This window comes from Ambystoma mexicanum, chromosome 7p, assembly GCF_040938575.1.
Source record: "Ambystoma mexicanum isolate Mex_15411 chromosome 7p, UKY_AmexF1_1, whole genome shotgun sequence".
NCBI classification, from domain to species: Eukaryota; Metazoa; Chordata; class Amphibia; order Caudata; family Ambystomatidae; genus Ambystoma; species Ambystoma mexicanum.
The window spans coordinates 435134994-435161056 of NC_090939.1; the positions used below are offsets into that span (position 1 = coordinate 435134994).

The 26063-nt window shown below is 43.0% G+C and overlaps 1 long non-coding RNA gene across 2 annotated transcripts in view; it reads left to right on the plus strand.

Moving 5' to 3' along the window:
• LOC138526095 (uncharacterized) overlaps positions 1 to 26063 on the plus strand; it is a 143797-nt gene that overhangs the window by 74139 nt on the left and 43595 nt on the right. Inside the window, exon 3 of one of the 2 annotated variants that reach the window (XR_011283486.1) lies at positions 12897 to 13092. The exons of the other annotated variant lie outside the window; for it this stretch is intronic. This is a non-coding gene — a long non-coding RNA (uncharacterized lncRNA). The remainder of the gene's footprint in view (positions 1 to 12896; positions 13093 to 26063) is intronic. 2 annotated transcript variants of the gene reach the window in all.

Sequence of the window (26063 nt, forward strand, 5' to 3'; positions counted from 1 at the left end):
GATCCAGTCCCAAAAGCCCTGCTTTTATGCAGAAAACCCCCATTCATTCAGCCTAGATGTCAATCAAACACGCTAAGTGGTGAGCGGGGTGGCTCACCACTTGGGCCAATCACACCAGGGTGCGACTTGAGTTGGCAAGGCAACTCAGTCCAGGGTGCCTAAACCCCCTCCCACACCCCCTGTGGTACCCAGACAGAATGGCACTACTTTGGAGGGCCTCTGTGCAGAAGCCCGCCAAAAGTGGAACAAAGGGCTAACCTTTGGTTTAGGAGTCACAGAGACGAACACAGACGCCATTTTAAAAACCGAGTTCTGGCAGAAAATACCAACCGATAGATTTATTTAAGATAAATAAACCGGTGGTATGTTAGAGATTATAGAGAAAAAGTATTAACCTCCTACAATGGGAAGAATCCCATAGAGTTATATTCGGGGTCGAATATAACAAGTAGTTTCCACTGCCAACAGCCAAAACTCGACGAGGGGGGACGGGACAGTGCCCCCTCGAATAACAGACCCAGGAGTAATCGAATTACCCCTACTAGTATGTCCACAATAGGATGGTTTGTACTAGTTCTGTTAATAAATGTAGGTCTAGTAAAGCCAATGGTGACTTTACATGCCCGGGGAGACAGTCAGTCCCCGGGTATGGAGTCTCTGGTGGGGATCCTCTAGGACGCCCCAGTGTTACGGCACGGAGGGTGCGGTGTAACACACATAGAAAAATATATGAGACCCTATGGAGTAAAAGATCCCATAGCCCATGAAACACTTTGACATTCAAAGGAATTACACACATTCATGTCCAAGAGTGGGAGAAAAAGAGTCTCACTCTTGGCAGGATGGAAAAAAACAAACTCCAGAAATCCAGCAAAGCTGCTGGGGGACTCAATAGGTCAGGAAATTCAGCCTAAACAGAGAATTCTCCCTAACAATCCTAAAATAAATCATCATCAGTCATGTTGCTCAGTCGTAAAGTTAACTCTGATTGCTATGGCTCTATGCCAGCTAACACCTTCCTCATCTGTTCCATGCTACACTACCCTGTCCTCTCATACCACTGCTGCATCAAAATGTACTGTTATGACCTCCCCTTCAGCCACATCAATGAGTGCTTCTGCTCTAAATAAAAACTCAGTGGTTAATCGTAGCAACTTTTCTCGTATTCGAGGTAGCCATCCTAACAACACTTGTACTCCATAAGGGAATCATTCTGAATTTATGGGCATTCCTCATAATGCTTTCCAGCCATAACATGCTCATGAACACTCTCTTGCATTAGTATAATACATGCCTGGTGACAAACATAACATGGATTTCTTAGTGAATGAAATGATCATGTTTAACTTGGCCATCAAGTCTCTTCCTAATATGTTGATCAGTGTTTTTCGGGAATACAACAACGGTGCTGCAATCATATCTTCTCCCACTGTTAAAAATAACTGTTCTGTAAATGGAACCTTTGACATAGCCCCAGAGAACACTTGTGCGTCCATTATTATTTCTGATGATGGAAATCCCCCTTCCCTGAAACAGGATTGTGCCACCCCAATGTCAACCAAAAAGGAAAACATCCTACCCCCTATTGTCATCTCGACCTGTAGGTTCCTCTTCCAGGTCAGGAGTTTCTTATAGCACTGGACACTGCAAGCTTTTCTGTGGGCTTCTCTGTGGGCTGTCCTATTGTGAACACATTTTCTTCCCTGTTCCTGTGAAGCGGCTCCCACCTACCACTGTTGACTCTCTGTGGTGGATAATGTAGTTTGTGGTAGTATTTTCCTGTCCCACAGTCTGGGCTGATGCATTGGCATTTGCAAATGGATTCAGTGATTGCTATGGATGTTGTAAATACTGTATCAGTGGTGCATGTTTCTGTGGTGCTTGGTGCATCTGTGGTTTCATCTGTGGTTACACTTGTGGCTGTGTCTGTCGTTCCATCTGCTGTACGAATCGGTGATGCTGCATATATTGAATGTACCCTGTTCTTGTTGTGTTTGCTCCACATATTGCGGTGGAAATACTTGCACTCCTCTTGGGACAAGTTGTTGCCACCCTCCATTCACTGCACCCTGCTCCCGCCCATCCGTGCAAAATGCCCTATTTTTCCACACATCCACCACTGTGCTCCAAAACCTTCCTTTGCTTGGTCCAAATCCATACCCTCATGCCATCTGCACACATATCTCCTCCCTCTGGGATGATAGTTGCTTTCTCCTCTTCCCCCATATATCCACTCATCCTTTGCTATTACTATTCCTGCTCATAATTTCCTCCCCCAGTATTTGTTATCACTGCTCCCTTTGTCGTTAACTTTCACAATAATGTACTGTTTTGTCTTCCTCTCTTTGCCTCTCTTCTATCTTATTTTTCTCTTTTTCTTGTCTCAATCAACAATAATGGACAGTATTCAGTTGTATCTCGGCCCATTGCTTCATTTGATTCCCTTCAATTTTCTTTAGCTCTTTCTGCACTTCATTGGGGAGGCCCTGGCACAAAATGTGAAAATAATATGGGTATAATTTTGTCCCAACCTTCCCTCGAGCCTAAGCACCACTTCTCTTGAATTTCTTGTATATATGCTGCTGGATCCTTGTTTATTTATAATAGCACTCATGTCTGATGTATCCGGATATTGCACCCTCAATGCCCTCCAAACATCTGCTCTGCAATTATTAAATGGTTAACAGTCATGTGCATTGCTGTGCACCGTCAAAACAGGGTACCCTGCTCTTTTCTATATATAATCTGATTGTTCTCCTAATATCGAAGAACGTAAGCACTTTACCTCTCCTACCGCTAATGTAATTCTTGCCATCTTTATATACCCATTGGTCCAAACTGATGCTCACAGTTAGCAAGTACTTAAACTTTCATAATATTTGATGTATATTTATACATTCCTTGATATGACAACTCAATTCTCTACAAAGTACAATGAAGAAACTCAGTCCACATTTATTTCATCCTTTTAGAATGCAGTATGCAGTACAGAATCCAATGCATTTCGGAGCAGTCTCCGTCTTGAGGGCTAAAAACGAATCATAAAGCCAGTGGAAAAATCACATATCCAACCAATTTTGTGTATTATAGTACAATGTCATGATGCATGTTACACCCAAAGTAAATGCATTGATTTACAAACATGATAAACAAATCAAGAAAAAAAAGATTAGAAAAAAAGATCAAAAACATCTCATTAGTGTCCATATTAAATACCATGTGAAACAACGTAAATGTGTCATGTTATGCTATTTTATCTGCAATCAAAGCATACCCTCTTGTGGAACTGAACGAATATAATAAAAAATCAATCAGCACTTGTCCTGATACCTTTTGCCAAGAATCACAATCTGAAACTATTGTTTAGTACAGTGCAGAAAACTAAAAGGATTACCTGAGTATTCTCTTGCCACCCAATGGTGTGGTATCAGAGCACTAGATATGAAAGCACACAGAAAGGGAAAAAGGTAGAGGAAATACGAAATAATGAATAAAGTATATGAGCATATGCGGTCTTTAAAGCTGTAGCAAAAGTAGGGTTTAGCTCTTCATCTCTGGCTTTAAAACCCTCCAGACTCCGTCAGTAATCAGTATCTTTTCTCATGAGGCCAGGCGAGAGCACTAGCCATTGTTTACTCTTCAAACACTGCACGCCGTACGCCATGGCTCCAACATATGCAAACTTTGCATGCAAAAATGGGAGAGAGAATTTGGGCTAGACCACGTGGTATGGTGTAATTATTTGAGTCGTTGGCTACGCTATAGAGATGACTTTTTGGGGTTTTGGAAAGGAACACAAGAGAGTCTTAGAGCTTTACTAATCTATTTGAACACAATTGACCAACGCATACAATTTACCAGTGAAATGTCAGAAGAATATATTCACTTTTTGGATGTAGAAATCAAATTGACATAAGGGATGTACTCCACTATCTTTAAAAAAGAAACATACAGGAATTTCTTTACCTGTCTGCTCCAGACACTCTGATTTACTGTTTGTAAAGAATAGATTTACCTATTGATATAACAAATGTATGTTTTGGTAGTGCCCACCTTCATCCTTTCAATGATCGCAATGCAGCCATCAAATTGTTTTTATCTGTTTGTGACCACAGGGCATACTGACTCAATGCACTGCCCTTTTGCAACAACTGTACTGCGTCATCCTTGCTTTGCGTGCAGGCTCAGCCGCACCCTTCCTCCCTTTTGATCTCACCATCCTGTGGCTTGCTCGGCGCCCTGGCTAATTTCAGAATTTGTTCATATATGGTGTTTTCCTTCCTGAATGTATTTGTCGGAGCCACCGAAGCGATGGACTCTCTTTCTGTATTCGCTCGTCAACCAGCGAATCTATTGAGGGATACTCTATTCTTTCAAGTGTCTCTGTGGGGCTTGTGTCGCTTCTTCTTCGTCTTCCTTATCTTCTTCTTCCTCTAACTCTACCTCTTCCAGCTCTTCATTTCAAAGGACTCCACTCACCTACACTCACCTTTCCATTTTGTCTATTATGTTTTTGCTAATGCTATGTGCACCTCCTCTTATGCTTTATTCTCTTTCTCTGTCCTCTGTCATTCTTCTACTAATGCTGATATTAACTTCCATTCGGTACTCGTCTCTTATTTTTTCCTGCTCCTCTTCACTCTCTAGAGTTTTTACGTTATCACTGTCATTTGCCGGTCAAACTAATTTACATACTATGATATGATATGATAGGTTATTTATAACGTGCTTATTACCCAGAGGTTTCTAAGCGCGGACCCAGGGATCGAACCTGTGTGCTCCATGTCGTCTTGCTCCTGTGCTATCCTCCAGAGACAAATCTGTCCTACTACCCATTTGTCCGGTGTAGCTGCTGCTCCTTCTTCCCCTCTTGTGATGTCTTTCACCGTTTTTAACTCTTCTTTTGCCTCTTTTAGCTCCACTTTTAAGCTGTGCTGTTTCTAATGTTCTACATGTTCTGCTAGGGTGCTTTTTGTATCACTTCATTTTCCCTTTTCTTTGTTATTACCTTCCACCTCCAGGCCTCAAACTGGGGGTTACTATACCCTGCTGCAGCTTGCAATTGATATAATCCTGACATGGTTGAATACAGAGGGTATGGTTGACTGGGAAGAGGGCTGTGGGCTTCACCCGCCCTTCATCGTCTCTTCAACTTTCGTTTTTGACCTGCATCTCCTCTTCTAAGATTTTCCATAAGTCAAGAATATTAGTCTGCGCTGTAATTTCTTTCCCTTATGTGTGGCGTGTAGACATGTGTGCATATGTTGCAGCGGAAGCTTTGAGTGGCTCTTAATGTTTTTTTGAAGGCCTAATGTACCTTTCTCAGCTTATATTTCTATTTGTGATTGTGATGGGGAACAGGTGGAGCTGTTGTGGGCGTTGCCAATACTCGTGCTACTGTCATCTTCATTACTACACCACCTAACTACTGCCTGATCTCAAATCTCACATCCTTGAGTAAAACAATGCAAAGGAAGGTAACAAAACAACTAAGAGAACGTAGTATGATGTGTAATATGCTTTATGATTGCCAATCGAGCTTTATACCTGGAAGAGGAACAGAATCAGAGCTTATTGAAATCTGCGATGATCGTAGTTCTACCTTAGATGATAATTTCTTATTTGACTTCATCTACATTTTCTACATCCTATGATATGGTCAATCACCAGATCCTGACCAAACAGTTATGCAATGAACAAGGATCAAGACAGCAGCTAGAACATTGATTGATAACTTATTGGCAAACTCAAGTACCCAAGTACAAATTCGACAGACACATTCCAATATATATTAGTTCATAAATTGTGCACAACTGGGGTCATCTCTATCCAATTTGCTTTTAATGTATTATTTTTGCCTGCTAGCATTGCCCTTCAGGTATTATGACCTACAATTCCAAAAAAAAAGCTGATGACATCCAAGTACATCTTAGACTTGGAAATGGCTTGCAGCCTAAAAATAAAACAAACAGCTGTTGCTTGGAACAATTCCATCAATGGGTGTAGTCAAGCTGCTTGCGCCTTAATGGTTTCAAAACAGAGGCAATGTTAACAAAGGAAGCATAATTGAAAACCTTCCATTCAACTGCAAGGGCTGCTGAGCAGCACCTGCTAATCCAGCTCTGAAAAGGGAACGTGTTTATGCTTTCAACTTGGAGATTACCTTTATCTCTCTGATCAATAGGGTAATCAAGAACAACATCTTTCAGTTGCTCTTGCCCAGAAAAAGGCTTAAATTTTTCAGTTCAATAACTGTACAGAGTGTACAGTCAACGCTACATATCAGGAATGTAAATCCCAGGGGAGAAAAGAATACAATGACAAAATACCTTTACCAATAATAGCCTCACCTATCTCTACAAACTGTCTTTTCTGAAGATCTCATCTCGACTTTTCACTCTGCCCGCACAATCCTGATCAAACCAAAGAGTTTCAAGGCAAACATAACCCCAAAAATAACTAGGTTCATACTCTTTAATGTAATAGAAATCCACCTGAGATCACAAGATGAACACAACAAATCAGAAAAGAATTCATAGATCCACATTCAAACAAACCCTTGACGGTTAGTAACACAGAAAACATGATTTTTCCATCTAAAATGCATTTATTTTCCACTGCACAGAATGTTTGTGCAGTGCAGTGCTGTGCAGTGATTTGAAGTTGAATAAATCTTACAATATCTGATTCTGATTTCTGAAGATTACTCATCTGCATCGGGTACGGATGTCTGTCTATTTCTTATTTTTTCTTTGTTTCGATTCCAACTGTTTGAATTTTTGTCGTTGATTTTATTTTTATAGAAATCGTGTAAAACCTCCAGCACCCATCCCTATCTCCCACCACCCACTGTCAAACAATATTCCATACCCCAAACATTGTAACATAGTATCTACATGTTTGGGGGCAGTTCAACCAGAAATATTAAATCAGTTGAAATTTGACATAAAATGAAAGAGCAATGGACCTACTTCCTCTTGTAAAGCCTAGAAGTTGTCTTGTATTGTCTTGGTTTTGCAGAGCACTGTGTTGTGATATTGTATAACAAATGGCAGCTCATTTATTCATTGATTAGTGAATAATACGTAAACATTTGGATGAAGCAAGCAGCTGAGGAAGTGTGAGGATTAAAGAAATTCTCTGTAATGAAGTACCCCAGCTCCATATGCCCAAATAGCCATGCACGGCCATTGTGTTTTTCTTCTACAGCCTTGCATGAACCATTGGCCATACTGGCTGGAATACTGCAGGCTAAACAACATATACTGGTCCCATGGGTGCAGGCGAGGTTGAAGGAGGTTGGGTGGTCTGTGCTCTGCCATGCAAGCCAGGAACCAGGACCCAAGGAGTTGTGTTTGATGGACATCTCCCAGTGATTCCTCTTTTCTGCTTGCTGGGTGGATCTCCTCCAGCAGCATCATGTATATCATGAAGTCAGGAGTTGAGCGAGGATATATTGGAGCAGGTGTATCATGTGTGTGTGCCTCTGAGCGCATGGTTGTGAATGTGTACCCACATGCATATTCTTGAATGTGTTCTATGTGGTTATAATGGCCATGTACAGGTGCAGCTATAATGATCATATCCATTTCCAGTGGCATTACTGGCACTATGGGCATACCATGCAGTGTGTTCCTATGAGAGAACACTGCCCACATATTGATGCAGCCTACATATATACACTTTTCTTAAAGTGACATTATTGAAAATATGAATAAAGCCACACAAACATATTAAAAAACAACAACATGACATTGGTTTCTTATATTGCGCTTTTTGCCGGACTCATATCTAAGTGCTGTACCGGGACAGGGTGCCAAACCTGTGCTGCTCAGGGCAGTCTTGTTTACAAGACCAGAGCGTTGCCCCTGAGCCTTCCTTCAGGATACAGAAATGTATTGGCTCAGCCAGCATGAACATGTTTTCTAACCATGGTATTTCTGGCATAATTGAAAAAGTAAATATAAATATATTCTTATGTGGGGATACTGGCATGAAGTGGTGTAGCTAGGATGGACAAAACTGTAGCACAGAATGTGGGCGCAACCCTCCTCTACCTGTTCACTGCCCCACCCCAACTAATATCCCCGGACCCCAAACCGCTCTCTACATTTTGGTTGTAAACTACTGTCAAAAAACAATTGAGCACAAATGAAACAACCAGTTTGGAGTTGAACAAAGCACTTACTACCTTTTAATAAATATATTATGGCCAAAACAAGCATGCATGCAGTATTGCTTGTGAATACTGGAATATAAAGGTACAGCCAGCATGGACATGTTTAGTTACAGTGGATTTACCAATATTATGAGCATGGCAAACAATGTGTTTTTTTTATGGAGATGTATGCAATGTATTAATTCAGTCACCATGCACATGTTATCTTCCAGTAGCTTCACTGGCATCACAGACAAAGCAAACATGTGTGATATATTCCACGAGTGCACATGCTTATAGTGGCACAGCCACCATAGACATGTTTTCTTTCAATAGCGTTACTGTCATATTGTGCAGAGCATACATCAGTGCTATCTTATGAAAAGGTAAACCTCATCAAGAATGCACCGTGAATACATTGGACACGAACACAACTCCACAAAAGAACTGGTCACACCATGGATTGAGAGTGCTGGACGGCCGACCCCGGTGAACAATTGGGCCACCTGAGATGCAGGAATTCCCCCTAAAAAATGACTTCAAAGAATCACTAGAATCAAAGAATCACTAGCAGCTCAGAACCTGGAATCCATCATTCTATCAATGCACCACTTCTGGATTATAGGCCTGTTTCCCCATAACAAAAAACCTTCTGAACCATAGATATAATACAGTGACAGCATGGGGCACACAGAATCCCGCTAACATGTGGAATTAACTTGTTTTACTGTTATTGCAATGGATTGTTTTCAGGCAAGACTCCTTTTCAAGATGGCTCCCCACGTTTCCAACAACGTGCTGCCATTGACAATGGACTAAGAAAGAGAGCGCTACTGCATAACCTAGGCATTGAGGCCGCCTAGATTTGCAATCGAGAAACCATGATCAGAACTGACCATCTATTGAAGGAGACATGCTTCGTGGAGGACAACTGATCCAGACAGTAGCCACTACTGCAATCCCCATACCGTTGATGGATGCATGAGATCCAAGGTAATCAATAGGTCCCGAAAACGAAAGCCTATCACCCTGTAACATGCAGATTATTCCACAGCCTATTTGACCGACCTATTCCCATCCTCTCTACCCTTACAGCTATTCTATCGAAACACAGCGCAAGGACAGATAAGAAGCGCTGCAGGTGCACTATCGGATGTATTGAAACAACAGGACACCTAAAGCCCCCACAACAAGAAGAAGATAACAAATAGCCAACAGCCGTTGTATAAAATTATTTTCACAATGTTGAACTAAATGCAATACATCTTTGGGCCGACCACCCCATTTAACCCTACCTAATGTGTTGTAACAGGGGTTGCCCGCACAGAACAAGGGGATCAATGTCTGGCATACCACAATAGCAACACAAAACGCAACACAACCAAACTCGGGGAGAAAATACTCAGACCCCTGAATCCCACATCCGCAGTTCAGGTGAGTGCTTTGCTACACACTAGTGGCATGTACATTTTAGTGTAGTGACTCTGTGACCAGGCACGGTAGAGCATGGTTGCACTAGATAAGCAACTGAAAGGCATATTTTTATGATTTTATTGCATGCAGCAACACAGTACCACGGAGCAATCCTGCTCCAACAAAAACCTAAGTTGTTTGCCCCCCACAAGAGCCAGCCAAGGTATTCGACCATGGACTCAGGTTCAGTGTTCAGTAACAGAACTATAGAGAATGCAAGCAACATTAGCTTACTCTATTTCTCCCCCCCTTTTTTTATTTTGACAGGCCAAGCATATTTTAACAGATACGCCAGCTGGGCACCTTCATTAGGAAGCAGACTTTGTGAATTCTCCTGAAGAACGTTCAATATTTATAGGGTTTCCTGTTTTAGCGATTTATTTTTATTTACTTCTGGGAAGGGTTTTCCAGTGTTTTCAAAAATTGTAGGGAACAATGTTTATCAGTTTTTTTCCCATTTGTCCCCTTCAAAGAGTCATGGATAACTGTTTTCATCAGTGTAAACACACATATATTCTTTTGTTTCATCGTGTGCATAAGTAGGGTGAGGTTTCTCAGACCAAGATGTTTTGAACACATTCTGGAGAATAAAGATGAATGTTTTAAAATTATTGTAAATAATGCAATATTTTTTCAGGGACTCTTTGCCCATCCTTGCGCCTTGTCTTCCCATGAATACTTTGATTTGTGAAAACGACCTGTCCACATTGTAGCGACTGCTATTTTTATCAGATAAGACATCCCCGGGTACACTCACTTTGGTGGAGATAATTATTATTTTGGGTGTTCTACATTGCCATAGGAGGTTGAGAGGTGACAGTGACACCAACACCGTGGCCCAATGGACGCTTTGTGGATGGAGGCCTCACACAGCTTTTCTTTTGAAGCCGACAAGCAGCTGGGACTTTGCAGCTCTCCTACAGACAGATACAAATACAGATGGTCTGTGGCCACAAATAGACACTGAAAAATCCATGTTAAACCATTTGTTGTAAATGCAAATGTTTGTCAGGGCTATATTGAGGAATTCTAGCTAATTTTAAAAACTTCCTCTCATCCATGCTCACACTAAGGCACCACTGGGTTGAGGGGAAACAGTGTTTTTCAGTTTAACCCTAGGAGGCACTTTTTCTACCGGGGGTGTTTTTGCAGTGTTTATCGGATTTCACTGAAAACAGGAAAGCCCAAATATTTAATGTCACAGAATAGAAACATGTTGAGATTGTGACCTATGAATTAGTACACAGGTGTAATCACTAACAGAGTATATAATATTTACTTGACCATTGTGTGCATAGATATTGTATTCGCCACACACACTTTGTTCTTGAAAGAAATGACCACCAAGCAGCTGTATATTTCTTATTTCACCAATACAAATGGTTGCACTTCACCAGTTAATTAAGAGGAATGTGTGACAAAAGTAATTGTTTATTTAAGTTGTTTTTTGATACTTAATAAATAAAATGTACACTTTGGGGCTGGATTATTAGGCCACCTTGAATAGCGAAACCTTTCATGACCCCCTCTCTATCTCACTGCCTAAATATCTTGTGTAGCTACACTGGCTTTTATTGGCAAAGCCAGAATGAACATGTTTTCTGACAGTGGCATTACTAAACAAGATTTTCCCCATGCCCTATGATTAGTGTCTTTAGATGTGCCTACATGACATAGGTACTGTTATTGAATACCTCTAATTTACTGGGCTCTCTAAGGCACAGACATGTCAGTGAATCCCAGGCCTAACTTGATCACTACAATTACAGATAAGTAAAATATGGAAAACAAAATATGCCACGTTGTATCTGGTAAGTAAGCTAGGTTCAAGAAGAGTTTTCAGAGTCTTCCCTAGAAGAGAGCATGCAGTAGCAGGTTTGAACACACTTTTCTTAGCTAGGCCAGAAAGTTTAAAGAGATCAAAAGAGACTTGTGTTGCTTTGGGGCTGTCCTTTTGAGAAAGAGTCTCCTTCCTATTGTGTGGGAGGAGAGGGTCTTGAAACCCCCCACCATTATTCACACTTCCTGGGTAGGTACAGCGGCGGCTGGTTTGGGTCCAGGGCCCTGGCCCCGGAGCACTTGTGTGGAAATACTCGTAGGAACTGTGACCCTCTCCCCCTCAAGACAGCATGAAACCAGGGTTGAACGAGACTCCATTTTGGAAGTTACTGTGTCCATTTTGTAATGGCAGGATAGTTGTGAAGTTTCAACGCAGGCCACAGTTCTCCCAGCCAGGCACGCACAGCGAGCAAGATACTCCCCCACCTCCTCCCTTCTGCCGTTTTTGCAGTTGTTCGGTTCTCATGAGAGACTAGCCGCAAGGATGCAACAAACTTTACAATGTATCTTCTGTCTTCCATCTTACTTCACTGACCCTGACGCAGACCAGTACAGGAGCCAGCACAGAAGTCATTCATCTCTATAAACCTGCCCCCACCCAGAAGACCCCAGCCATAAAGAATACCCTGCCCAATACTCCTTAAAGCAGGATCAAACTGTTAGAAGTGACCTTTAAGTATACTCCATTATTCGTGCCTTAATAGAAGAAAACCAAAGTGTTTAATTGCTCGCTTTTTTGAATAAGCTGCTTATTTCATGTAGAATTTGTAAGGATATTAGCATAACGTATGACATAAGTGTAACAAAAGTCCTAACATTAGAAATTGGTCTTAAAAGTGTGACGTAAATTAACGTATGAAACAATGCTGCTAAGAGAAATGAAGTGCATAACCAGCATAATGTTGTGCACACCAGTACTAAGCTACCTCATCTTTTAGTTAAAATGTAAATACATGCATAATACTGAGTAAAGCTAATACAGTAGATAGTCGTCCTGACCAGAATGTTCGTATTTTGGCAACATGTGTTAAGACCGTATGCACAGACCTTGAGCTATGAACTGTTTTAATGAAGGAAGAACACTAATTCAAGTACACATTTGATTCTTTTATGATTTTTGTCACAATGAGAATGTTTAGCAAGCTAGTAAATATAGTATATTCTTAAATTAGTATTACCTGAATGTAACACAGCAAGCAATATATAAAGGTCCTGTTTCTTTGTGCATTGTGGAATCATGCTGCCAAGAGGTTTTGATTCTTCTCTGCCCCTCGTGGTGTCAAGATAGATTAGCAGAGATTTAATGATGTTTGGACTACTGACCATTAAATCCCCACAATGAAATGCATGCCTGTGATAGTATGTGCCTCTTGTGACCTATTTTTTCTAGCCATAAGTTTAAAGCCTACTTATGTTGTTTATCAAGTGAACATCCCAGATTACACTGTGACCAAGAGAAGGAAAAGGAGATAGCGCAGCGGCAGTTGGCAGACGAGGCTAAATTAGTACAAACCAAACTATTGAAGGTCAATGCAGTAGCAGCAACCAGCACGGCAGGAAGAGAGCGGGGGAGGACGATGGACAGATGGGAATACCAATGCAAATGGCGGCAAGCTGAACAGGTAACGGCCAGGATCCATGGTCAGGGGAACAGAGGAGGATTCAGAGGGTCGAGAGGAGGGTGTGCGGGGTACGGAGGGCCTCAAGGAGGAGGACAAGGACTGTTTTGAAATTGCGGGAGTTGGGGACATTTTATGACAGAATGCCGAAGTAGACTCAATAACTCATTTTTAAATGAACAATAGAATGGACACCCACACCCGGGGAGCCCCTACGGATTACCGATGGGTGGGAATAGAAGACATAGCCAGCCCGTCCTAGGTAAATGAATGAGCGCCAAATGACCCCACAAAACACATCACCACATCCCCAGTCTCATGAAAACATTGCCCTCATGCGCAGTGACACTTATGCCACCAATGCAAATGGAGCACCTACACCATGTAGAGGGACAGCAACTGGGGTCCTTCCTCTCTGACATCTTTTTCTCCACCTGTGGTGTCCTCCAGGGATCTAACCTCTCTCCCTGGCTGTTCAATCAGTACCTGGCACTCCTTGCCCACCGCATCGCCGCTCTCTGCCCCAACTTTCAGTGCTATGCAGATGATACCCAGCTCATTTTCAGGCTACTCTCGGCCTCCTCCTCTCCTTCACTCATCTCTGACTGTCTGTCTGCTATCCAGGAATGGTGTGCCACCAATGACATCTGCCTTAATGCCAGTAAGACTGAAATTCTCCTCATCGGCACACCCACTCCCTCCTTCCCTGCAGCTCTCTGGCCGGCCTCACTTGGCCCTCTTCCTGCTCCTACCTGCAAGGCAAAAAACCTAGGGGTCATCTTTGACTCCACACTATCCTTCTCTCCTCACATATCTGACGTCTCTAAGAAGTCACACTACCAGCTGCACCTCCTCAGAGGTAGTCTTCCTTTCCTCTCCTTCCCCCAGAAGCTCACTGTCTCCAGAGCCCTGGTTCTCTCCAAGCTGGACTACTTTAACAGCCTCTATCTAAATCTGCCTGCCTCTACTCTCCGCCCTCTGCAACTCATCCAGAACAGGACTGCAAGACTTGTCCTTGGCCTCAAGCCCAGGGACCGTATCTCTCCAGGACTGGAATCTCTACACTGGCTCCCAGTGGCTGCAAGGATTAAGTTCAAAACCCTCTGCATTGTCCACAAGGCCTTCTGGGGCCTGGGGCCAAAATACCTTCAACTCTCACTTCCTAAATATCTTCCTTCTCGAGCTCTTCGCTCATCTGCCTCCAACTCCCTCAGGGTCAGCCACTTCTCCAAGCAATGAGTTGGGGGTAGATCTCTCTATGCGGCAGGGTCCTCCCTCTGGAACAGGCTTACTGCATCCCTGAAACTTGAGGAGAACCATCTCCGGTTCCGGAAGCACCTCAAAACCTTCCTCTTTGCTTCTGCTTTCTCACCCCCTCTCCCCTGCTAAATTCCTACTGAAACTGCACTGATTCTGCAACTGGGCCACTCTCACCGATCTCGGTCCTTGGCCCAGCCACTCTCCCCTTGCACTGCCTCCCTGGCAACCCCTGCACTGCGGGACTGTCTCTGTATCCCTACAGCCCCCCTTCCCAGCACTTGTCTGCACTTACCTTGCACTTGCCACCAGCTGGCCCTTATTATTTATCTTGTTATTCTTCTACCCCTGTACTGCACTTTCCCCTTTCCATTTCACCCTGCACTTTTCCCTCCCCCCCTACCCTTGCACTTGCGCGATCTGAATGACACCTGGCCTAGTAGGATCGTTGTCTGTCTTCCCTTTGTTCTCCTCTCCCTGCCTCATCGCGCCTTGAAACACTTGTGTATAGGCGCGTTACAAATGCTATATCATATCATATCATATCAATGGTAACAGGAACTGTTTTTGATGTTGATGAACTCCCGTGGCATTCAGCATAGGACAGCCCACAGGAAGCACATGCGTGTCCAGTACTGTCGACGACCCTTAACAGAGCAGAGGAACCACTGGCAGGGGCGGTGTTTGGAAACAAACATTTTGTTTTATGGTGGATTTGGGAGCGGAAAAATCATGCCTCAAAGAGGGCAGGTTTCCTCTTTCTAATTGGACTTTGGAAACGCAAAGATTCCCTGGGGCGGTGGTTGAGGTTCCGTACACTGATGAACTAGATAAAACGGTGGGGGAAAGACTGTGAGGACCCCCCAGCTGTATTATGAAGAGTTACCTATTAATTTGCTGGGAAGAGATCTTCTAAGCAAACTCAACATGACCATATCCTTCACTGACAAAGGAATAATGTGTTCTACACCAGGCATATGTGCAATGCGCGCCATGTTAGCCATACACACTCAAGCAAACTTCCCGCAAACACATGGCATACCTTTAAATCCAGACATGTTCATACAAGGATTGAGGATACTAGCGAAAGTAGTGCTGAATTGAAGAATTGAAGAGTGAAAGATGGAAAGTGCCTTCAGAATTCATTTTCCCCCCAATCACGGACCCAGAAATAGTGCCAGGATCTATAGTATCCCTGGACATACATGCAGTACAAGTGTCACCACAAAGAATAGCAGTAATAGCAATGGACATGCAGGGATGCCAGTGGAGAACGGTGCTGTGCATCGACGCCAATAAGGCCCTGCAAAACCAGACAGACAAAGAACTTTTTAATGACACAGAAGATGAGGGAGAAATAGTGAGGGAGATTGCAATCCCCTGTGATGTAATGATTCAAAAAAGAGAGTTTCCACTACCCCTCACAGCAGTAATCAAAGCTCCGCCAGCATATTTCGATAAGGACATGTTCCAAGTACCAAGCAGTTATGGACCACAGGCCCACATGATGTAGGAATGCTGCATGAAGTGACACCTGTCAGGATAAAACTCAAGCCTGGAGCCATAAAGCCCTGAGTGAAACAATACCCCATATCCAGAGAAGCTGAGGAGGGAATAAAAGACACTATATATGCACTAATGACACAGGGAATAATAGTACCATCTAACTCGCCCTGCAACACATTTACTCGATCAAGAAAGCAATGGGTGGGGCATGGAGGATGGTCCAGGACCTACGCCCCCTAAATGACATAGTACAGAAATAGGTCCCTCCCATTCCTAATCCCACCTCAATCCTATGCAGCATCCCAACAGAGGCCACACATTTCACAGTAGTAGACCTAAAAAATGCCTTCTTCTCAATTCCACTCGACCAAGGGTCATGGTACCTGACATCATTCACGCTAGGGTGGAAGAGATATGAGCACTGCAGATTGCCCCAAGGGTACTGTGAAAGCCCCAGTATTTTCAATAGAGTATTGCATGAAGATCTCGGAAACATACATACATTGAGTCCAATAATTCAGTACGCGGGCAATTTGCTGGTCTGCAGTAAAGATGAAAAGGAGTGTAGAGAGGATTCCATTACCCTGCTAACACATCTAGCACACAAAGGATACAAGGTAGACAGACAAAAAATGCAACACTGCTTGACAGAAGTGCTGTATTTAGGGCAGCTGATATCCAAAGATGGTAAGAGAATAATACCTGACAGAGCAGCAGCAATAAAAGCGGTAAAATAGCCCAACACAGTAAAGGAGATGCAGAAGTTTCTTGGCATGTGTAAATGTTGCCGAGCGTGGATACTAGATTATGCAGCATACACAAAACCCTTGCTGCAAGCACTCAAGGAAGCACAGCGAGAAAACATAAAAGTACAATGGACACAAGAAATGCACACAGCTTTTCACACACTCAAAGGACTGATGTCCACTGCCCTAGTTCTATCGACCCCAAATTATGAGCGGGAGTTCTATTTGTTATCCCATTGCAATGGCACCCTCATGACACAAAAAACATCCCTGGGTCACAAGCCCCTGGCGTTCTACAGTGGAACACTAGATGCAGTAATGCAAGGACACTTTGCTTGCGAACAGGCTCTCAGAGCTTCCGCATTCGCAATTGAAAAAAGTTCTGCCATCGTGATGGGATGCTCCGTCACGTTATATGTATAACACTCTCTTTCACCACCCAAAGGCCCACAGCATATAAGTTGATCATATCGAGCGTGAACATTCACATTGTGCGGTGCAAACGTGTAAACCCAGCCACATTCATTACAGAAGCATGCACAGTCGAGGACATGCAGCAGCACAACTGCGCTACATACACAGGGGATGAGGATGATACGCCCAAGGCACATGAAAATGCATTGTCAGAAGGGGAAATTTACTTCGTAGATAGGTCTGACTCTATAAATAAATTGTGACACAGGAGAAAAACACGTAGGAGCTGCGGTAGTATAGGTAGAAGATGGGGAATTTGAGGTAATTGTACAGAAAAGGTTACCATCTCACGTTTCAGCCCAGGCAGCAGAGCTAGTAGCGCTCATAGACCACTACACACTGCAAAGGGGTGTGCAATTACCATCTATACAGATTCTGCATATATGGCAACAACAGTACCTGGAGAAATAGCACGGTGGGGGAGGAGAGGCTTCGAAAGGGTAGACGGGTCCCCAGTCTAGCATGCAGAATTATTAGGGGAGTTAAGTGACACCTTGGGAGAACCCACACTTGTAGCAGTCATGCAATGCCAGGCCCACACACGAGGTGATTGCATCATCTCACTGGGAAACACCAAGGAAGCCTCCTATTTACCAAAACCTGCAACAGGTGCGTACATATTGCAAAAGGTGGTAGAGGAGATACAGCTAGAAGTATTCAAACTCATTACCAGTCTCTCAAATCATTGAGCTTCAGCAAGATGCACCCAACAAGGAGAAGGAGACATGGGTAAAAAGGGGGTGTAGCCAGTCACCCACTGATCTATTATGGAGACATGATAATACTGGTAAGGTAGTGATGCCAGCAACATTGCTAGAGGTAGCATTCAAACAATTGCACGTCCCAGCCCACAATGCTAAACAGCACATTATCGCAGACATACAGGAAAATTGGTTCACACCAGGACTACAGGAACACGTGACAAAGTTAATAATAGAATGTATCACCTGCCAGACATACAACTCTGGCAAGATGTTATGAACACTCAGAGGAACATTGCCAAAGCCTGAAGGCCCATTCAGAGAACTGCATATAGATTATGCAGATATGGGAGAGAGATGTAATGGAGCCAGATATTTGGTTGTTGTGTTATGCCCCTTTTCCCAGTGGGTAGAAGCAGGCCCCTGCGCTCATCCAGATGCAAGGTGTGCCGCAAAGTTCTTGGTCAGGGAAGTGTTCCCCCGCTGGGGCATATGTGATGTCACACGTTCCGACAACGGGACGCACTTTGTGAATGACATGTTCAAGCACATCACTGAAATGCTGGGAATAACCCATAAACTCTGCACGATTTATCATCCACAATCAATTGGGGTCATTGATAAGATTACGGATTGCTCAACAGTAGATTGTCAAAACTGTGTTATACACTTAAGAAAAACTGGGTATATTGTTTACCCTTGGCACTTTTTGAAATGAGGAACCAGCCTAGCAAGGACCACCACCTGTCACCCCATGAAATTATGACAGGTAGAAGGATGCATACAGCCCATTCACCCCTGCGCAGACAATCAGATGCCCAACAGAGTGCCACAGTCCTAGGAGAAGAATTCCATGAGTATTTTAGGAACTAGACAAGAGCTGCACGAGCAGCAGCCAAGCAAATAGTGCCACCCTTTTCACAGGAAAATGCCACGGATACAACCACCCAAGCCACAGATAGCCCAGATTGCCAGTTGATGACAGGTGACATGGTATATGTGAGAAGTTTTGTGCGACGATGGAACTGGCCAAGGTTTCATGGTCCATATAAGGTAATATACTGCACGCCAACAGCAGTAAAGGTACAGGGCCTAAGGAATTGGGTGCCCTTTACAGATGTTCGCAAAGCCTATAAGAGTACAGAGTGTGCAGATTATGAAGATAACAGAAATGAGCAAAGCACATAAGCATAGAAAGTGAAGAAGCAGAAGTACAAGAATAAATAGTGAGCATATAACAGGGACAAAAAAAGAGTAAACTAGAATATTTAAAAGGATGCATAATATTGATAAAAAATGGAAAGAATTGTGACAGGATGATACAAAAATAGCTTTTGAAGTGTAGATAAATGAGAACAGATGTACCCCCATGCTCTTTCTTCCCTTCTTCCTTTCCCTCTCTATCTTTCCTTTTCTTGGTATGTACATATGTACCCACCTGAGCGTGTTTTCTATATTGCTGATTTTGCATTGACAGCGAAACGCTTCCCTTGGTTCTCCGTCCCCAGACACAATGTGTGGGAGGAGGAAAGAAGGGATGCAAGAATATTTGCTCATATTATGAAACAAGGTGAAGTACAAGAAGAACCAAAATAAAATGAAAGAAAAATGTACAAATAAGTGGTGTAAATATTGAGTTTAATATGCATGATTAACAAATGCTTGTATTTCATTTATCAGCAGCTACAATGGGCATGGACGAGGCCCCGGTGGCTACAAATGGTAGTGTAGATAGAAACAGACAAAGAAGACATTTGTATCCTAGTTATTCATATGAGTGTGTGTTGTTTGTGTGTGCAGTAGTATTATTTTCAATGCTATTTGGCTTGTTCCTGTATAGGACAATCACCTATATCTCAATTGATGTGAGCCAGGGGGGTGCAGGCGTGAAAACAATCAAAAAAGGAACCCATTTAATATGGGAAGGTGTTAAATTAATTTGGGCCCATGGGAGTGATGGGAATGAATACAACATTACTTCAAATACCACGCTTAAACAGGCAACTCAAACTCCCCCACATGTAAATGAATCTGACTTTAGCGTTTAAACAATGAATGGCAGAACACCTTCCAAACACCTTCCAAACTCACATGGGTACAAAACCACCTCTGCACAACCACAATACCGGTGCCAGAAACTGCATCACCAGATAATATGACTGCCAGCAAGGAGAGCAGTGGTAACGAACATAAGGCCATGGCCATCAGCTACTATAACATGTAACCTACATCTTGCACTATATCGAATCTAAAATACTTTTCAAGCACACACAGTTTCTTTTGAGCTATTGCAGAACAAGCGGACCTGTTACTCCCGGTCACAAGGAGTAATATGTTAAAGAACCCTTTCTTATGATAAGAGGAACACTGCACATGGGCAATAAATGACAAAACAAAGAAATACTATGCAAAGCAAAGGCACTGCGAGGGCTGTCTGAAGAAAAGCTTTCATGGGTACAGAGAACATGCACCCCCATATGGACTGAACACATAATGAAGCTCACTTGGGTCACCGCCATCGAGAAACCCTTCAAACTACAAAAAGACATTTCTTACGAACTTTGTTTCTGTGGTGAAGGGAAAAAGAACATGGGGGAAAACAAAAACTGCAGCAAATCTCTCATAATACCTGACATGAAGAAAGGAACGGCTGCAATGATGGATACATACTAGGTTTGTGGCAACATGGCGTACCTACACCTCCCGCAATCATGAAGGGGCACATGCTCACTTGCAACTCTTCATTCCGTGCTACGGGTGATTCCAGAAAGCCACATCCAAGGAAGAAGAACGCAAGCGGAACTCCAAGTGAACTTTCCCCAAAGCCGCCCAAAGGAGCTTCCGTGTATGCAATGGACGAAGAAGGGCTACAGAGCACCATGCGGAGGAAAAAGTGATCATCAAACTATATCTCTGCCAAATCATCAGAACTGCTGGCACAGATCGATTCTGGTTGTTCAGCTCTTCGCACCCCTCGTTCCCAGTATCTAAGCGAGAGCGAATGTAAAGTGGCTTGAAATCACCCGGTGGGAGCTTATCCAACTGGCAACAACACAGAGGAGTTCAACGTTATCAAGGTAGAATTTAGAGCCCTGCAACTAATGACCATGCAGAACAGGTATGTGCTAGACCTGTTAACAGAAATCAATGGAGGTGTTTGCTGAAAAATCGGGAGCGCATGTTGCACTTTCACACCCTCTGCAGGCGCAGAGAATGGCTCACTCTCACACGTGATAGCAGCGGTGCACGATCTCAGGGAACGTATGAAGGACGAAGGAGGAGGACCGCCCAGCACCTGGTTCGACAATATTTTTTCCTTGGTTCCATCCTGGCTTTAAATGACAGTGAACTCCTAATTTTTTGCGTGTGCCAATTAGGACTCCGATGCTGCACAAATGTGGTACCTAATGGTGCACTGATGACGGTAACAATGGGCCGTGCAAATGGAGTGGCGCTAATTAAACATGAGGCAGAAGTACAAACAGGAGATGGTTCAGAACCCGAATACAGAATGACTGTTATATACACTACAGGGCATATAGTGGATAATATATATCATACAACCATTATGGAACCCAGAGAGTTACAATGGTATAAGGAGGTATGGGTGGATATGGAAGGAGTTGGAGGGTGTATTTATATGACCTGTACCCCGGATGAGTGTGCCAGAAAAGGGGAAAGCCTCAGAGCGGTATGCAGAGCATGGATGCCAAGAAAGGCAACACCAGCATGGGATGAAGCGATAGCGGAGGAGGAAGAGCGTAAGAGGTTGGGACAGTTACAATATTTGTTACTTAAGTAACGAAAGGGGGAAATGTGTGGGAGGAGAGGGTCTTGGAACCCCCCCCATTCTTCACACTTCCTGGGTAGGCCCAGAGGCGCCTGCTTTGGGTCCAGGGCCCTGGCCACAGAGCACTCGTGCGGAAATACTGTGACCCCCCCTCAAGACAGCATGAAACCAGGGCTGAACGAGACTCCATTTGGAAGTTACAGACTCCATTTTGTAATGTCAGGATAGTTGTGAAGTTTCAACGCAGGCCGCAGTTCTCCCAGCCAGGCACACACAGTGAGCAAGCTATTCCCCCCACCTCCTCCCCTCTGCCGTCTTTGCAGTTGTTCGGTTCTCATGAGAGACTAGCCGCAAGAATGCAACAAACTTTACACTGTATCTTCTGTCTTCCGTCTTACTTCACTGACCCTGACACGGCCCAGTAAAGGGGCCAGCACAGAAGTCATTCATTTCTATAAACCTGCCCCCACCCAGAAGACCCTGGCCATAAATAATACCCTGCCCAATGCTCCTTAAAGCAGGATCAAACAGTTAGAAGTGACCTTTAAGTATACTCGATTATTCATGCCTTAATAGAAGAAAAGCAACATGTTTAATTGCTTGCTATTTGAATAAGCTGCTTATTTCATGTAGAATAATGTAATGATATTAGCATAATGTATGACATAATTGTAACAAAAGTCCTAACATTAGAAATTGGTCTTGAAAGCGTGACGTATATATTAACATATGACACAATGCTGCTAAACTAAGAGAAATGAAGTGCAAAACCAGCATAATTTTGTACACACCAGTACTAAGCTACCTCATCTTTTAGTTAAAATGTAAATACATGCATAATACTGAGTAAAGATAATACCGTAGATAGTCATCCTGACCAGAATGTTCGTATTATGGCAACATGTGTTAAAACCGTATGCACAGACCTTGAGCTATGAACTGTTTTAATGAAGGACGAACACTAATTCAAGTACATGATTGATTCTTTTATGATTTTTGTCGCAAAGAGAATGTGTAGCTAGCTAGGAAATCTATTATATTCTTAAATTAGTATAACCTGAATATAACACAGCAAGCAATATATTAAGGCCCTGTTTCTTTGTGCAACGTGGATACACGCCGCCAAGACGTTTCGATTCCTCTCTGCCCCACATGGTGTCAAGATATATTAGCAGAGATTTAATGATGTTTGGACGACCGACCATTAAACATCCACAATGAAAGGCATGCCCATGATAGTATGTGCCTCTTGTGACCTATTTTTTCTAACCATAGATTTAAAGCCTACTTATGTTGTTTATCAAGTGAACATACCAGATCACACTGTGACCTTAAGAGCTATACCTTTTTAGCCATTACTCTCTGAACTGTTTGAATAGATCAAGCGCTGCATTTAATGGATGCATCTTAACCTCTGCCCAATGATATCTTAACCTGTATTTGAACAAGCGTTTTCATAGGTGTTTAAACCATAAGTCTTTGAGCTTGCTGACCAAGCGGATTATGATAGTGAATGAATGGGAATGTGTGGACACAGGGGCAAATGTCAAATGGTTATTTAACAAATTTAACAAAGAAACAACATCAAATGTTGCCGTTCTCACATGCCAGTCCAATAAGCCCAGCTGACTGACTGACCCAGGACACATCATCGACGTACCACGTGCTCCCAGCCAGCCAAGCGTCTCCAACCCTATGTCATCTATAGGTGTTCACCCCTAGTAACCAATCCCAACTGTTCATGTGCCCCTTAGGCCTTCCCTTTGCTTGATGACAAATTTTTTGTGTGAAAGTAAATTGTAACATGTTCTCTACAGAGCGCTCTCGGCATGAGCAGAGTAGATTCTGCTTGCCCTATTTAGATAAAAGAAAACCTTTTTTTTAACATCAGCACTTGGTCTTAGTCTCATTCCCTTCCGGGATGCATCTTGATTGACTCTATTGAGTGAATTGATTGTATTTTTGGGGGCCGCTCACTTACACTATGAACGTTTCCCATGTAGCAGTTTCTGGAGTCCTGTCAGAGTGAGACGCACAGAAGACATTTGATGATGAAAAGGCAGACAAGAGATGAAGAAGTAATGAATAAAAGATTTGCCAGCAATGCAGGAGAGTAAGGCGAGCAATACCATGGGTCTGCAAAAAACAAATCTGCAGCAGCCTTTTGACCGTCCCTGTACACATTGTTTGGGGACCACCTTAGCTTCCAGTAATTACACGCCAGTTCAGAAGGGACTCCTGACAGTTGGAATAGACTGGGTGATTAGCAGGTTGATGGTTGTCACCAGGGGAACTAAAGTGTGAAGCAGTTCCATTCAGCGATAGTCATTGATACAAGGTTAATATATCATCATTGGGCATATGATGTGCCTACTGGCAATAGGGTCAGCTTGAGAAGATGCCAAGTAAGAACATATATTGAAGAAAAGCTTGTAAGCCACACTGAAGAGGAGGCAGCAAAGGATGAAGTAACAAATGCTGAGTTTGGCCACAATTGTTGACAGTACAGACTACTGGAAATTCCCTGATTGGGGAGATAGAACCAGGGTGCTTGTCTGATGTCCCTGAATGCAGACACTCACATTGGCTTTGAATACAGAGTCTTCAGAGACCTGCCTGTGAAGTGGCATCTACTTCTGGATTCAGCATGCCGACACAGCAGCTTTGGAGAGATGAGGCCTTTGGGCAGGAGTTGCAACCCATTTGTTCCCACCAGGTTAGGTGAAGAAGCACTGCAATAAGTTTACTTTGTTTTTCTGGACAGGCAGAACTTAATTGTCAGATTCTTCAAAGCATCACATTATACTAGGGTAGAGCATTGGGCCTTCCTCAAGCAAGAGGCACTGCAGGAATGCAGATTTAGCGTTCTAGCAGTAGACAAGGTGAGTGGAAAAATGTGTCTCCCCGAGAATGAATGAACATAGCATCTAATTACACACAAAGAATAATTGAAACAAAGGGTTAATCAGCCTGCGGTAGATCATCAGTACAGGCACATCTATGAATTCTGGAAGTGTCTCTCTCACACAAAGGAACACATCTATATTATCCTAGAGGTATCTGCATATGGCATTCAGAGCTGGTGTCAGGCTGACTAGGGGCCTCCAGTCCTGGCATACAGGCATTTAGTGGCCCAAAATATAAGCTTCCTCACACACACAATGAGCAGTAAGGGATAGTCACGTGGCCCCTCTGGTTTTCAAGGCAAACAAAGAAAACCTCAACTTTAGGGAATAGAGGAGGTAATCAAAAACCCAGGCAAGTAAAATGGATTTCACCCAGTGGAAGCTTATTTCAGAAGTGTAAAATCCACCACCAGCTTAGCCATATGCTAACAGAGAATGTGCACCTTCTCTGGCACACTATGGGAAGGCAGCTCTGCGGTACTCCTGCATTAGTAGTAATTAGGACTCAATGTAGAGAATATAAAAACAGGACCACACACTCAGTGAAGCTTTGGATTAATCCTAGCTGGGCGAAAAATAAAGTCCAAATACAAAAAAATCTAGCAAATAGTAGAGTGGCTACCTAATCAGTTAAGAAGTGTGTTTTCTAAGTAGCAGGCATTCCATGCATAAAACACTTTATTAGTTCTTAGATGGGACTCAGGCAATATATGGGTGCAGGCAGCACAGACACATGTTCTTAAGGCGGCATTACTGTCATTACTGGTCACAGCCAGAATAAAACATTATTTTTAATACTGCCATATATCATGCATTAAGGCAGCATGGAAATTATTTGGAAACTATACCTGTGTGCTGTTGGTGACCTTGTGTCTCGCCTTTGTTACCCATCAAAAACAATTGTTTCTTTTTTCCAATGTGGGTACGTTTCCAAGTCTGGTGGCTCAGATGTTCTTTGATTTACTAGACAGAGTTAGAGAGCAGAGACAACTTATTATATCTGCCTGGTTTCCCTCCCTGCCTGACAAATCCTCCTGCCTTACCACCATAATGAGATTTACATACTACTGTTAATGCAATGGATTTCTATGGACTCTGCCTGCAAAAGCAGGCGGGCCCATAGAAATTCATTGTAAATGTATCCCACAACAATTTATTGTAGGAGGCAATTATACATTTTCAAACACTGTCTGTGTTCTACACCTTACTACAGTTTTATAATTGCATGAATGGCACGTTTTGTGCCCTCACTTTAATTTACTATTCAAATTTGAATGACACTTGAGAGTTGGTTTTAAAAAACAAAAGTTTAATTAATTATTGTAATACATATCTCAGGGAAGTACTCCCAAGAATCCCTCAAGGTTGATAGGGGCTGCCATGCTATGATCAGTCACCTAAGAACATCAAGAAGAAACAACTATACCACACTACTTAAAACAAATCCCAAGCCGTCAATAACAAATAAGTGCCAAATTCCAAGTCTGGCAGTACGTTGGTGGTGAATCCAGTGAATGTGGTTACCATTGCTGCCACTCAGTCACTTGAAGTTACCATGGGATTCCTAATGGTTTATGGTGCTATTAGTCCCCAT